Source organism: Danio rerio, chromosome 22, assembly GCF_049306965.1.
Source record: "Danio rerio strain Tuebingen ecotype United States chromosome 22, GRCz12tu, whole genome shotgun sequence".
Classification (NCBI taxonomy): Eukaryota; Metazoa; Chordata; class Actinopteri; order Cypriniformes; family Danionidae; genus Danio; species Danio rerio.
Window position 1 is genome coordinate 26722907 of NC_133197.1, and position 16348 is coordinate 26739254.

A 16348-nucleotide genomic window follows, 5' to 3' on the forward strand; every position below is an offset into this window, starting at 1 on the left:
CTTTTAAACACAGCTTTTTGTGGTTTCGCCAAGCGTTTTTCCAGCGAGGGCTGTTTTAGCATTACACGATTAAAAAAACCCAAACTGGACTTAATCACGTTCCCTCCTCGCCACTTAACGTCAGAGGAACAAGAGGCTCTGAAACCAGACGATATCCTGAGGAGACCCAGACCAGACCACCCACATTCACACACACAGAAAGAGAAAGAGAGAAAACAGGGGGACTCGAACTTGACAAAGACCTCGCACGGAAAACCTGAGCTGGCTGCGTTTCCACAGCCGCCCTTCTGTTCTCCAAGAATACCTGAAGCCATGACTTCATTCTTCATCTGGAGGAGACAGAAAATAGATGGCTGTGATCTCCTGAGGACAATCATGCACTGATGACTGAAACATATCAGAAGCTGGAGATCAAGGAGCGCGGCTGGGTGTGTTTATGAAAGCAGCATGGGATTTTATGTGAATGAGAACGCATGTGTGTGTGGATGTGTCTAAGAGAGAGAGAGAGGGAGAGAGAGAGGTAGAGAATGCAACCATTTCAACGAGTCTGTTGTAGGAGTTCATACATTGGTTCTGTACACATACAAAAAAAAAAACTGAGTGAGATTAGCTAAAACAACAGCTTTCCACAGGTTGACTGAAAGCAGGATAAAAACCAAGCAGAGACCATGCAAGATTAAAAGAATTACTCATTAATTAACTTCATGAAAAGACTCTGAATGATAACTTCAAAAGTTGTTTAAACTAATAAAATCCCTTAAACGATATGCATCCCAAGTCCCAACAAGAAAAGGAGGCCTTTCTATGTGGATTTTGCAAGTGTCTGCGTGGGTTTACTCTGGTTTTCTCCAACAGCCCAAAGACATCTGATTTGAAGATTCAAAATGGTCTCTTTCCTGGCTTGCTTGTGAGAAACACTGGTGAATGTTTCACAGGTTCTGAATATCAAGTTGATTAAATGGTTGCTCAAATATCTAAAATAATTATAGAATTAAATAAAATGTCTTGGAAACTAAAATAAGAGTCCTTCAGGAAAACATTACTAGTATTCTATCTGGATCCTAGTGAATCGTCACAGTAAATTATACCACATTATGGGTGTTTCCCAGCACAGTGCTGGTTTATGGCTGGAATCAAATCAGGAACTGAGCCGAAATAAAATTATTGAATAAATAAAATAGTAACCAATTATTAAATACCCTGGCCGACCTAAAAAAGTCACACTCTCTAATATTTTACAGAACCACCTTTAGCTTTGATCACAACATGCATTCATGGAATCATTTCAATGTGTTTCTACAATGTCACAACATTTGTTCCTGGAGTGTTCTTCTCCAGCACAACGTTTTAAGATTCTTAATAGAGTTAAGCTCTGGACTCTTGGGTGGCCAATCCATGTGTAGCAATTATACTTCATGCTCCTTTTAAAATTTGAGCCAAAATAATCCTGGCATTGTCATCTTAAAATATGTCCTTGTCACCAAGGCTCGGCAGGGCAGAGTAGTACAGTCTTCCTCTAAGATGATGGTTCTCCACTATTCTTCTATTTTTATAATGCATTTTTCACAGTTATACAGTTTTAAGCCAATTGATGTTGTTTCAGCAATCTCTTCAGATATTTTGTTTGCTTGATGCTTGCCAATAATTTCTCTTTTCTAAAACAGATTGATATCTTTTGCACGAGCACAGGATGTGTCTTTGACATGGTTGTTTAAAAAAAGAAAGGCTACACTCTACATCGGCTTGGTTTAAAGGTGCAGTATGTGATCTGCCAAAATGCTAACCGCTTAGCATATTATCTTTGGACGGCGGGGAGGGACTGTGATTCAAAGCCACACCCCCTGAAATCGCGAGCGCACGCACCGCGTCACAACAGCCGACAGACAACCCACTAGTTCATGCCATAGTTAGTGTCAGCGCCGTGCAGGAATCACATGAAATACTTTGCCACACTTACATGCTATTTCAGAGTGAATATTCAGAGTAGCATGGTAAACAGTATAGGAAGGCTATCATTGTTCAAAAATAACCCAATGTGAATATAAAAGCAACTTCAGCTCAATAAAGCAGGTTAGGCGGAATAGCGCTATTTACTGGCGTTTTTGTTGTTAAACTAAATATAAATCTACATTATAGATGCTGTCAAAGAACCTTATGAAACTAAAAATAATCACATCAATCTTTCACCGGGAGATTTCAGTGGCTGAACAACACGTCTGTGCATATAAGTCATTCATAACAAAACACAATCTAACATAAAATAGCTTCAAAACAGAACATTACCTGTCTAACAGTAATACTTCAGCCATGGTGTCATCCTTCCTCCAGCATGCTAAAGTAACTCCAATATTGATTCAGGTATTTAAAAGTTTCAATTCAGCATTTGATTTTTCCCGGTCTGTCTAGTGACCGCGCAGCCGCTTTAAGGGCGAATTATACCCACGCCCGGCTTTACAGTAATTGGCCCGAGCTCGGCTGTCCTTCGGCCCCTCCGGCTCCGACTCGGCATCTGCGAGCAGCCCGCAGCTTGCTCGGAGCGCATGCGTTTGTGATACAGACGGACATGCACTAATGGCGGATCTGCGTGAACAGATGCGCAGAAGTCGGAATCTACATTTGCTGACAGACAGTCTGACCTGCCTATCGGAATTAAGGGAGATGACGGTCCGACTCTATTTTATTGGATAAACATTTTTTAGTTTTATGCTTTACCCAGAATATAAAAATACATATAAACACATTCAGATGATTTACTGTAATCATTACAATTGGACTGTGAAGAGACTTTCAACCAGCACAACAAAAAATGTTTCTGAAGACAATCACCTACTGCACCTTTAAGTAACTTGTAACCAGCTGAAACACATAATTCATGCAATAATCACCCAATGAATGGCTATTACCTATTTGCTAGTTAAATCTAAATTGAGTATTTTTGATAGACGATGTATAACTACATTTGAAATATTTTGATAAATGCACAAGAATTTTTAAGAATTATTACATCATTAAATTATAAAATAGTTAGTGACTATTAATTGGACCCTGGAGTTAGGGTTATAAGTGGATTATAATGCTCATATGAATACAATTTGGTGGGAAACATTAATGCGTTAATGTGTGGTAACATTCTCTGGACTCCTACATTGGTCTGAGCAACCGAGAGCTAAGTTCAGCTAAGTGCTGTTATCTAATGATACATTAGTTTGGGAAAAGCCATTTTTAACACCAGCATGTCTGGCCCGCCTTATTTTGACCACAGGTTAATCCTGCTTGTCCTGAAGGCATCTTCACATTTATCTGACCATATTCCTCTCCACAGTCCCAGGATAAATCAAGGGCCTGTGAGATTTGAGACCACAGCACCTTTACATAGTTTTTAGTGTCTCTGATGTTGAGGTCGGTGACTTCCTTACTCTGTAAGCCTCTAGCTATAGGTCAGCATGTCTCTCTGTGCAGACACAGATGTGTTTAAGCGTGGTATGCCTTATCTAGGACCACCAGGTCTCTGACTTTACTTATAGCCTCAGGAGGGGAATCAGTCCCCGAGCTCAAAGGCCAAGTCCAATCCCACTGTCACCATCTCAAAACATTCCACTCTTGCTCAATCCTCAAAGCCTTGAGACATTTTGGCTACATGCCCTGCCAAAAAAATGTTTAGGATTTAGGATTTTAGGATTTAGACACCTGAGGTAGATTTTATGCTTGTTCGTCTTGGCGAAGCTCGGTGCCCAAAGGCAATGAATTAAAAATTAGCCTCCTCATATCTTAAAGAGTTCTGAAGGCTGAACCAATCAAATCACAGCAGATGTTGCAGAGGGTATTGAGTGCAACTACTTCCTATTACATTGCTTGGAAGCACACACACAAAGAAAGCTTCTTTTTGGCGTATATTTAAATGTTCTATATAACCCTTTATACCTGGAATCATAGTTTTAAGTGATTTTCTAGTGATGGTTGATGCTGAAGGGCAAATTACCATTGCTGTCATCTAATACATTTGTAATGAACATGATTTCTGCAAGTGTCCTGTAGGATGTAATGAAGACAACTCCCATCATTTCAAACTCACAGCAGCATCAAAATACGCCTTTGTTCAATCCAGGCTCATTCTAAAAAATGTACTTCTGTAAACATTTATGGAGATCATCAAATATGTCCCAGGAGCTTTTTTTTTTTTCAAGTTTTTGTTTTCGCGAATCCACTGTGTATGCTTTTTGACATCTCAAATTTCTCTTACAAGTGCCATGCGCACCTGCTGTTCTCTTGTAAATGTACCAGAGGCTGCTGTTGACTGACTGTTTTCCTGAATGACTGATTGACAATCGACCCAACCAATAGTTCTAATTAAAAAGCTCTCATTGACCAGCGTCCACCCACCCATCCACTTCCCTATACCCAACTGAAAGTTTTAAAAAGCAATCCAGAAAAATAAAAGCCTTTGCCTGATTTTTACCATGTTTTCAGATTTTACCACATTTTTACCCTGTTATTTACTTTTGAACTCTGATTTTGTCTTATACCTGCTTTCCAGAACTGTTCTTCACTGGACTCGAACTCCGTCATTGTGGTCAACACATCTCTGCATTTCAAGTCCTCCAATGTACATGGCGAGTTACCGGACATATTGGTAAATTGGAAAGCTGTCTATACACAGATAACGGGTCAGATGGTAATCGCGAAAAGGAACAGCATCATACCGTATGGAGACCCAGAAGGGACGTGATGGTGGGGAAAAAAAAATTGTTGGAAAAAAAAAATTGGAAGAAAAAAAAACTGGGTGAGAGAAAAAAAACTGAGTGATACGAAAACATATTTTTAAGTTTTTTGCGTTCCCTCGCAAAGATGTTTTGCATTATCTCGGAAAACTGTTTCTCCACAAACACTTCCTGTTCACTTCATTCACGTAAACCATCACGTTTTTGCCGAAATTCTCCCGTATTTTACCATTCTATCCCACTATCATCCAATCATTAAGTATTTTCCAATATTTCTGATATATTTTTAATCTTGAAAGCACGCTGACATTAATATTAAAATCTGCATTCACTTTCTTTACATTAAAGCTGTGCGTCAATCGTCGTCTTTCATATGCAACCTCTGAACCAGTGAATGCATGTATAAGAGCTGATTAATATAAGATGCGCTCCGTACATCTTACTCCGTAAGATGCGCTCCGTACAATAAACTGATCCCAGATCAGCTTCTGTACACGCCATTTAAAGAGGAGCAAAAGTGCAGGACACTTGGATTCGGGTGTATGTTTAAACAGACAGACAAATACACTAAACAATATCAAATCATCTCTGTCCTGCATGTTTTATTTTAAACAGCTAATTTCCTTCTAAATGAGCACAAACAGTTTTCTAAAGTAGTGGAATGCTTTCATTATAGAACTTAAAGAGATTCCTCTGTTATCAAACTAAACAAAACGAGAGATTCATTTGCTGCTCACTTGTTTGATAACAGAGGTGTCACTTTAAATGGCGTGTACAGAAGCTGATCTGGGATCAGTTTATTGTACGGAGCGCGTCTGTCAATCAGTGCTTATACATCCATTCACTGGTTCAGAGGTTGCGTATGAAAGGCGACAACTGACGCACAGCTTTAAGGTAAAGAAAGTGGGATAGAATGATAAAATGTGGGAGGATTTTGGAAAAAATGGGAGAATTTACATGAATGAAGAGAACAGGAAGCGTTTGTGGAGAAACAGTTTTGAAAGATAACGTAAAACATCATTGACGGATAACGCAAAACACCTTTGCAAGAGAACGCAAAACATCTTTGCGAGTTAACGCTAAATCTTTACGAGGGAACGCAAAAACCTTAGTAATATGTTTTCCTATCACTCAATTTTTTTTTCTCCCACCAATTTTTTTCTCCACCATCACGTCCCTTCTGGGTCTTCGTAATACCGCACCGTAGTATCCATTTTAAAAACAAGATGCAGCCATACATACTTCTGGCTACATAATTCGCGATCTCCAGAATTGTACATAGCGCTAATTTTTCAGAATGAGCCTGTTCGCTTTGTTTGTTGTAATTATGTGCCCTCTAGTGGTGAAAATTACATACTGGGCCTTTAACCAGTTCCCCACTTAAAGAAACAACTATGAAAGATGAGATAAACAAAAAAATCTTTTTTTTTTGCAATTTGTACTTGCTAGAGCTAATTCCATGTCAAACGTAAAAGGTGTTCCAAATATAGTGTGACGCAATTAACACTCTATGCATGACAAGCTCCAAGCACAATTTGAGCTTCTCAAAATATTTTGTAATACCCAGTCCCACTATTAACATTTAAAATTATATATTTTAAATGTATATGAATTTCACTTTTTCACAAATGTATATGAATTAACAGCCTATTGATTGCTTCTTAGCATCTATGCTTGTCATTACACCCGATTTGAATGTTATCACTCGATTGAATGGGCATTATCAGTGGTTATCAGATGATAGATAAGGGCCAGTAGGGGCACCTACTAGTAGGCTTAGAATACTGTTATCATCCATCCACATAGTTAATCAGCTAAATTAATAGAGAAGACTCCAAATCCAGATCTGTTTTTCCATTACTGTGACGGTTGGGTTTAGGGTTAAATTATTAAATTAATGGAAAATTTTTTAAATCATATAAATAATTCTCATCAACTTCTGGCTGCAACTGTATGTGATCTATAGCTGATTAACCATGTGGTACATAAGGCCCCTACTGGCCCATATCTATCAGCTGGGATAGATAACGCTCATTCAATGGAGTGATAATATTCAGATTGGCTGGTATATATTAGTTTGGTGACACTAGGATCTCAGTATGTGTCCAAAGTCTACAACCTACCTCATCCCCAGCACCACCTGTCTAGATTGAGTTCTGATTGAATTTACATGATGATTTTTTTCTACACTCTTGGATTCTTTGCAGCAGAAACAGCATGTTTTCTTTCTGTATGTCTTCAGGTTTACAAAGCAGGTCTGCGTACTCCATCAGCACCGTAACACATCTGTCAAATGAAACCTACTGTATATACATCCTCATGTTCTATCTATATTGGATTTAAACCGTTCTTCCAGACAAATTAATAATGGATAATCTCAAATGTAATAGATAGATACAGAGCTACAACTAAGCTGGCAAACACATTTTCTGTTTTAAAAGAACTTGTATTTCTCTGTGGAAATGCAAAGCTAGTTCTAAACAGCCCCAAAAAGTCCCATGATCAATCAATACTTATGCCTTGTAAAAGAAGCGTTACATCAAAGCCAAGATAGATGGAACATGAATGAAAATGAGCAAAGTGGCAGATGAAGAGGGTGCAGATGGAGGAAGAGGATGAAGACAGCTGCAGTGAGAGGAAGATGAGAGGACGAAGAGCAGGGATGTTGACAGGGCAGCTCTGGCTCACAGGCACACATCTGGCAAGAGATTACAGCTGGCACGCCAGTATGCATGAGCGTGAATGCTATACATTTTCACCAACTGCACATAGGAAGTCATTAATTTTCATTGCCGATTTGAGAAACAACAGCGGCTGTTGGTCATTCAACAAAGTCAAGGCAACAGACAAAAGAGCAGTGAATTGATAAAACTAATAAAATGTACAAAACTCAACAGGAGAAATAAATTTACCTGTCACTGGTTTTACCAGCTGCTTTGAAGTCCATGTGAACATTGCTGAGACTTTTATTTGCATATATTGATTACTATTGAGTGGGGGTGGGACTTTGTTTTAACTAAAAGGGGTGTGGTTTAGGATATCATGGCTGAAGCTGTCAAACTGACATTAACAGAATAGGACCGCCACTGCAACCACAGAAACAAATGGTCAGACTTTGATCGAACATTTGGTCCCACTTTACATTAAGTAGCCTTAACTACTATGTACCTACATCAACATTAATATACATTGTCCTTAATGTGTTCATAATGTATTGCAGAACACTTCAAGGAGGGATATGGGTTAGGACAAGAAAAGGTTTAGTGGTATGGATAAGTTTAAGAGTGGGTTAAGGTATAAGTGTCAGGCAGTCGCCAGAGCCACCCTGTTCTCCTGGACTCACGCACACCCGCTCACAATCACCTGATTACTAATTTCCATCACCTGCACACAAACACACCCTATATAAAGCACGTCCACTCACACTGTGTCTGCTGGTCCTGCAACTCACACCCTGGGTCTTATCCTGATCATCTCCCTGATTCCATGTTCCTCAGACTCTGGATTTCTGTCTGCTCCAGCAATCCCTTTGGTTACATTGACTGTTACTTTCTGGATTCCCTCTTGTGTGTCTGCAACGAATCCCGAACACTCATCTCTCCAGCTAAGACTTTACACTTATCATCCGTTCAATAAACCTTGCTATTTATCATATCCCAGTGTCTGTCCTCTGTGTGTCATGACAGTAAGGTATGGTCAATGCAAGTATTTAAATCAAGCACAAGTATAGCGTAAAAACATGTATTTACACAATAAGTACATTGTAATCATTGCTGATTTCAGTCTAAGTACATATTAGTAAAGACCACTTAATAAGCACGCGTGAGTATGATGGGTTATTGGTCTATCCTTGACACAATCAACTTTCTAAGGGTGCACTTACACTATGCTATCTAAACTGCACAGGTGTATTTCAGTTGGCCGGCCTTGGCCTGGTTGGAAGAGGTGTGCCAGAGCGCGGTTCAGTTGGGCTTTGGTGCAGTACACTTGTAGTGTTAGTGCAAAGCGTGCGTGAGCGCAAAACTGAAGATGCAACATCACTTTTAAGGGGATATTTTATCTCCGTTTATTAATCATTCTCACTTTTCAATGAATGCAAATTGTCGTAGTTTGTTTATTAAAGACACAAACCTCTCACTGCATGATAGCTGCATCTTTAGCAAACCTCCTAGCACGTGCATCACAAGGACTTTATGAACATTTATGAGCATCCTAAGTGCTTGATCTGTTCAGCAAAATATTTTGACTGCTTTGCATCCCAAATGACTAAAAATTATACAAAGCAATATAACTAAGCAGGGCAGCATGGTGGTGCAGTAGGTAGCGCTCTCGCCTCACAGCAAGAAGGTCGCTGCTTTGAGCCTTGGTTGGGTCAGTTGGAATTTCTGTGTGGAGTTTGCATGTTCTCCCCATGTTCACGTGGGTTTCTTCTGGGTGCTCCAGTTTCCGCCACAAGTCCAAAGACATGCAGTATATGTAAATGGGGTAGGCTAAATTGTCCATAGGTTGTACATGTAAATGGAAGTGTATGGATGTTTCCCAGTGATGGGTTGCAGCTGGAAGGGCATCCGCTGTGTAAAACACAACCCAAGCTCATTCTGAAAACGTAGTCCCGCGGACGTTTCTGGAGACAGCAGAATACGTCCCAGGAGGTACGTACGGCGTTTATTTTTTCAAGTGAACGCTGCGGGCCGGTGTGACGCGGTTCCCTTTCGCGCTTGCCGGCCGGCCGACCGCTTACCTCCTTGTGGAGGGCTTCCCCGCTGCAACCCGATTGTCCACTCAGCTCACCGTGTATGTCGGCAGGCTCGAGATGCAGAGAGGAGTTGACCACGGTGACCGGTTTCGAGTCCAGGGAGTCCCGGTTCCAGCAATCAGGTAAGACAAAAACAGAATCCCAAAAATTAAGTGAACGAGTTTCGTAACTGGGTGAGAATGCGGTGAAATTCCAAAACGAGGTAGAAAAAAAAAATCAGGGCTTTTATTTTTTTGGACCGCTTTTGTAAACTGTTGCTCGGGTTTAGGGAAGTGAGCGGGCGAGCGCGTCGATTGGTAAAATTGGTTGGGTTCAGGGAAGGAGGAGGGCGGGTCGGCCGATTGGCCGGTCGTGCAGTCAATCATCCGGTCAGTCGGACAGCGGCCCCTGGTGGGTTCACACGAGAACAGCGCGGGCGCGAACTGCACTCACGAGAGGCGTCTGAGACGCGAAAAAGCGCACAACAGCGGCCTCTCAAGGATTCGCAAAAACAAAAACTGCAGCCGTACGTACCCGCCGGGACGTATTCCGTGGTCTCCAGAAACGCCGCTGGACTACGTTTCCACAATGAGCCCGAGTTGTTAAAACATATGCTGGATAAGTTCATTCCCTTGTGGCGACCCTAGTTTAATAAAGGGACTAAGCCCAAAAGAAAATGAATGAATAAATATAATAAAGCAATCTCCACTGTGCTGAACAAGAGTGCTTCTCTTTCTGGTAAACTAATCAGTTGCATCATCGATAGTATAAGCGTGCTCATTTTCGGTTGGTAAAAACTTCGGCATGGTTCAAGGCAACTGTACCTACTGTAGTGTGAGTACGCCCTAAGTCTGTAAAGGCATCTCTCACTAAGATCAACATCCAGATGAGAATCAAAGTGGTCAAAACATGAGTGATTGCGGTCTGAGGCACAGAAGTTTAGAAACTTAATCTGGACATGAACCAGGGGTTCCCTTACTGTAATAAACCTAAAATAAGATTTGTTGTCAAAACACATCAATGGTGGACAACTATTATCTCTCAATTGACAAGATACCTTGAGGTCAGCAGAATTAGCAGTGATGGTTTGTGATCAGCAGTGACTATGGATGGGAGCTCAAATAAGTTTAATGCATAACAAATTAGCAAATCCCCCCCAAAATTTTTAAATTCAGCTGCCTCTGTCTTCTGCCTCTTTCTTTCCCATCTCCCCTCTCTTTCTTCTCCATATCATTTTCTGCACCTCTCCCCCCACCTTCATTTGCCCTTTGATGTGAAATGCATCTCAAATCTGAGTACATCATGATCACATTAAAACAGTTACCCGCTTGCCAGTGAGGCATTCACTCTTTGATGAAAGAGGAAAAAATGAGAAGAAAAAAGTGACAGAGGTGGGCTTGTCAAACTCAAAATCCCTGTTCGGATCCTGCCTCGGCACGCACAGACAAGCAGGGCTTTCCCCCGAACAGCTTTGAACTAAAGCAGCATTGCTATAAATCACATTAGATTTTTTTTTCTCTATATATATAATTTAGTGTATAATGTCTGTTTTATGTGGGGATGAAGGTGAGATATGATTGTATTGCTTCTATTCTGCCATCAAACTACCCTACAAATTTGGGTCTCTCTCTTCACGTCTCTCTTTCTCTGACCCGCAGGCTTTCCCCCTCTTTATTGCTCTGCTCCTCTCATGTTCTTGCCCTAATCTCGGCTGTTCTGCAAGTTGAAAGACACTTTTCTCTGTTTCCGCGCTGTTTGATCTTGCGTGTCAAGCTTGAGGAGACTTCTCAGAGTCAAGAGACCCCGAGGTGAGGGTAACTTAGAACAAAGGCCAGAATATTGTAGTTTTGCTCACATGAAAACAGATATAAATGCTGTTTGCACTTAAAGAGGTCATATGATGCGATTTCATGTTTTCCTTCGTCTTTGAAGTGTTACAAGCTGTTCATGCATAGATACGATCCATAAAGTCTCAAAGACTAAAGTTTCAAGCCTGAAGAGATATGCTTTTAAAAAGTTAAAACTCATCAATACTTCCTAAAAAACCTAGTTCAATCCCAACACCAAAAATCTGTATCCGTTGGTGAGAAGCATTCCCCAAAAGTATACACAGAGAAAACAGGCATAACTTTATTTTGGCTGTAATAAACTACTTGGTGAGGAAAAGCAAACAAAACCTTACCAATCTCTTATGTTCTGCTTAAGTTGCTAAACTTTATGGTTCAGATTCAGCCTTGAATTGAAAAGATAGTAAGGGTGTAACATTTATTCAACAAGCTTGAAGTTTAGCCAATCAAAGCATACCACACTTTTCAGAATGATGAACTTAACAAATATTAGCATGTTTCAGAAAGGAATTGCAAAGATGAGCAACATTATTGCAGCTTCTTTAAACCTTAAACCATGTAAACACATTGCAATAATAACTAAACTGTCCCTCAGCTCTAAAAACTTGTCTGACAATTTACTAGAACTTCTAGGTTAAGCTGCTTTGACACAATCTACACAGTAAACGTGCTATAGAAACAAATAATATTCTTTTTAGCAATTCCAATTGATCCCTTTAAAGGTCTATGCAATGGAAGATCATACTTTGCAGGTCTGCGGAAAACTCGACTCAGTGGTCTTTGTGACTCAACTCAGTTTTAAATAAGGAGAATCACCGTGTTGCTGGAAATATATGTAGAAGGGATTTTCTGAAGTTTGCGATTTTATAGGATATACTTTATTTTGATGGTCCCCTTTAGACATGGTACCCTCTGTTGACTTTACGTGTCTCTGGAACTACATGTCTCCAAACTAGCAGAAGAAGTTGACATGTACTTGCAATGTTACTTATAGTCAGTAGGATGTCCGTTGGGGTTCAATTAAAATAAAGTGTTAGCAGATGTGAGACGATGCTGCTGGGAAACCCTGGGTTCAACTCAAGCGAGTGATTTGACAGTCATGTATGCCCATACTCAGAATTTGTGCTCTGCATTTCACCCATCCAAGTGAATAAATACAGAAGAAGCAGTTCCAGCCATTTACCGTGATACCTGGGGAACAATTTGGGTAGGGTGACCAGATTTTAGGGTGATCTCGTTTTCTAATCACAGTCCCAATTTTTGCTGTCTTTTCCTCAACTGGAGCTGTTTGAATTAAAAATACAAACATACTAAATGTATTGTCCTTGTTTTTTAAGTTCACATATAATCACCATTGAGATTTCAATTTTAGAGTGGCACAATTACTAAGTAGATAGCACATTTGCCTTATCCTGTGTATTGGGATTGGCCAAAACCTCAAGCTTGTTACAGAAATGTTACACCCTTATTATCTTTTCAATTCAAGGCTGAATCTGCTCCATAAAATTTTTTGACTTAAGCAGAACATAAGTGATTGGTAAAGTTTTGTTTGTTTTACATCACCAAGTCGTTTTAATTTTATGGTGGTACAATTACTATGTAGGCAGCACAGTTGCCTCACAGCAAAAAGGTTTGAGTCTCGGCTGGACCAGGAGGTCTTTCTGTGCAGAGCTGGCATGTAATTCTTATGTCTGCTTGGATTTCCTCCAGTTTCCCCAACAGTCCATAGACAAGCAATATAGCTTCATTGAATAAACTAAATTGGTCGTAGTGTGTGAATGTAAGAGTGTGTGGGTGTTTCCAGGCACTGAGGGTTGTGCTCTCAGAGCTGGATTACCGTTGTAAGGGCATACTCTAGCAAAATATACGGCAGAGTAATTGGCAGTTTGTTCCACTGTAGTGACCGCTGATAAAGCAAGGAATACGGCGAAGGAAAGTAAGTGGGTGAATGAGAAAGCCAAAGGAAAGTAGTGAGTGAATGAGATTTAGATGCTATTTCGACGACTGCAGAAGAAAATGTCCCAGGTTTGTATCTCGGAAATCTAAATTATAGCTTAAATTAGATCTCGCTTAAATAGGCAGCATTCTCATCTACATTTAGAAGGAGGCAAGAGTGTAAATGACAGTGCTGGAATTGAACCTGCAACATTTGGATGACTTGTCCAACTCTCTAACCATTTGGCCACAACTTTAATAACTCAACCAATGATTGTAGCATCAGCATTACTTTCAGAACAATTAAACGCTTTTCCAATCTAGCAACAATAACAAGTTAGCATAGAAACCAGGTATTCACCTCTTCATGACGAAAGTGGCCTCAGCAAGAAAATGCACCCTGCTACACTGCATGCATTTTAATGAAGAAAATTTTCAGGAGTTCAAAGCGTTTCCCTAAGCCTTCAAATCCACCAGATATCAGTCCAATCAAGCATCTGTGGGATGTGCTGGATCAACAAATTATACCCATAGCAGCTTCCCCTTGCAACCTGTAGAAGCTGAGAATCTGCTGCAAATGTCTTCATCTCAAATACCATAGGACACCTTATGGAACTTGTAGAGTCCAATCCTTAACAGGTCGGCTCTGGTTTGGCATATAAACAACATATTAAGTAGATGGTCATAATAATTTGGATAATCTGAAAAATTTTTTATTTCTGAGTGAATAAGTGAATAAATGTGATCATACTGTGACAAAAATATCCAACCCAGGCTCATTTTGATTGCATACGGCTATGTAGATTTCTGGAGAGAACAAAATACGTTCCAGGAGTTAAACTTTTTTGCGGTTTTTGTTCTAGCAAATCCACCAGAGGCCACTGTGTATGCTTTTTCAGATCTTTTTCAAATTTCTCTCATGAGTGCTATTCGCACTTGCTGTTCTCACATAAATCCACCAGAGGCCACTGTTGAATGACTGACCAACCTACAGATTTCCGAACTGGTAACAGAAGAAAGGCTAGCCCCGTAGCGCCTCATACTCTCATACTGCCCCGTAGCGTTTGTTTTAAAGATGAAATGCAGACATATGTAGCTCTGGTTTTTCGATCTCCAGAAATTCATATAGTGCTACGTTTTCAGAATGAGCCTGTGTTGGAAATATCAAGCTTTTTTTAAACTCACTTCCTGATTTAGATTTTGAAGTTAAAACCAGAATAAGGTTATCAAGTAAATCAACTCTATTGCTGACATTAAACAATGGTTTCACACCAGCAGCTTTGCAACATCCAAAATGCATCTTAAATATTCCTAAAAAGTAAACAAAAAAGTTTAAAGCTTGACAATACTCTGAAAATATTGAAAATGTTTAATACTGTAGTAGCATAAGTTTCTTTTAAAAGAAAACTTTAAGTCGAGGTTTGTTTGATAGACTGCAGAGGTTTTTTAAAGCAGTATCAAGCTCTTGCACAATATTCTTAAAAAGCCAAATAAGCAAGTCAATAAAGATTGCAGACACGTGCTCAAGGCCCGTTTAAGCAGCACAAAAGTGAGTTGGTTTTCCTGTGGGAATCCCTCAAGGCATTTAGGGCAGAATTAGCTGTCTGGGCTGCTGAATCACACCGTGTAAGGGCTCTAGAGAGGATCTGCTCTTTCATCAACTGTGCAATAATGCTAAATCTTATTTGTTTTTCTTCCTGGAGTTTGAAGCGGTTTTGTGTGTGCGTGTGTGTGAAAGGGATGGCATTTGGGAGGAGGGGGGTGAAGGAATCCCATCTTGCCTCGGGGCAAGTTGGCACCTGACTACTTAACAAAGCCCTGGTCAGAGGTCAAAGGTCAGGTGTCACGGAGAGAGAGCCCCTACGAGGAGGGTGCTGAATAAACGGCAGCTAAATCTTCCTTTATGTCCCTTTAACTCATCCTCTCCTTCGTTGTCCTCCCTTCTTTCCTAGGCTCTCTCTTTATCAGTCTGGGCCGGGCGTCTTGGGCTCTATTCTCTCTCTGTGTGATGTATGTAAGACAGGGGTGAATGTAAACCCAAGGGCTCCTCAATCATCTGCTGGGGGGAAACAGTTTAAAGCCTCAATCCCCACTCAAAGTCCATTGTTTATTGGGTGACACCGAAGGTGCAGACAGACTGACAATACTCTGGCACTGCACATCTTGAAAAGCTCTGGAAATATGACATAGCAGTGTAAGTTTGTTTTAAGGTTAACCTTTACGCTTTGTTTGTATTTGAGCAATTGATAAAGCTTAAAAAACATACTTAATATTCATAAGCCGATACCTAACTGGATGTTTTAAAACTGACATGCTAAAACTTGCTCATGTTTTGAACATTTTGTCATCAGAATGAATCAGTGCAATGTTGTCAAAAGCTGGTCCTCATGACCCCCCGCTCTGCACTTTTTGCATTTCTCTCTTATTTAACCTGATCTATATAACTAGCGCGGCAGAAGAGCGCTTCATGAAGGAACTGTGTTCCTATCATCTATAACATTCACTGCTGTCCTGGCCCAATCTGACTGAACCGGAGGGCCTACTCACACTATGCCATCCATACCATGCCCAGGCCCGTTTCCCGGATCATTTGAGAAGTGTGAGCGCGCTGAATCGGGCTCAAGCACGGTTCACTTGGCCGGCCCTGGCCCGGTTGGAAGAGATGTGCCTGAGTGCGGTTCACTTGGGCTTTGATGCGGTACGCTTGTGTGTGAGTGCAAAACGCGCCAAAGCCCGAAACTGAAAGCGAGACGTGACTTTTAAGGGACTGTTTCATATGGATTTATTAATAATTCTTACTGTTCAGTGAACGCAACCTGCCGTAGTTTATTAAAGACGCAAACCCCTCACTACACGACAGCTGCGCGCCTTCAACAGACCTCCTCATTCCTGCAGCACGAGAGCTTTATGATTGTTTATGAGCGCCAAAAGTGGCGGATCTGTTCGGCGAAATATCTGACTGCGTGTCCCCGCATCTCTAAGGACTGTTTGGTGAAATATTTGACGGCATATCAAACGACTGAAACAATATAACTAGAGAAATCTCCACTGTGCTGCTGAGTGAGAGAGTGCTTCTCACAGAACAGCGCAGCAGCGATGACGTAAGCGTGCCG

General features: G+C 40.7%; 1 long non-coding RNA gene across 1 annotated transcript; it reads left to right on the plus strand.

The window, feature by feature from the left end:
• Positions 1 to 8371, plus strand: LOC141380106 (uncharacterized). The gene is made up of 3 exons (XR_012397553.1): positions 1 to 428; positions 4535 to 4630; positions 6961 to 8371. It is a non-coding gene; the product is annotated as an uncharacterized lncRNA (long non-coding RNA).
• Positions 8372 to 16348: the final 7977 nt, after the last annotated feature.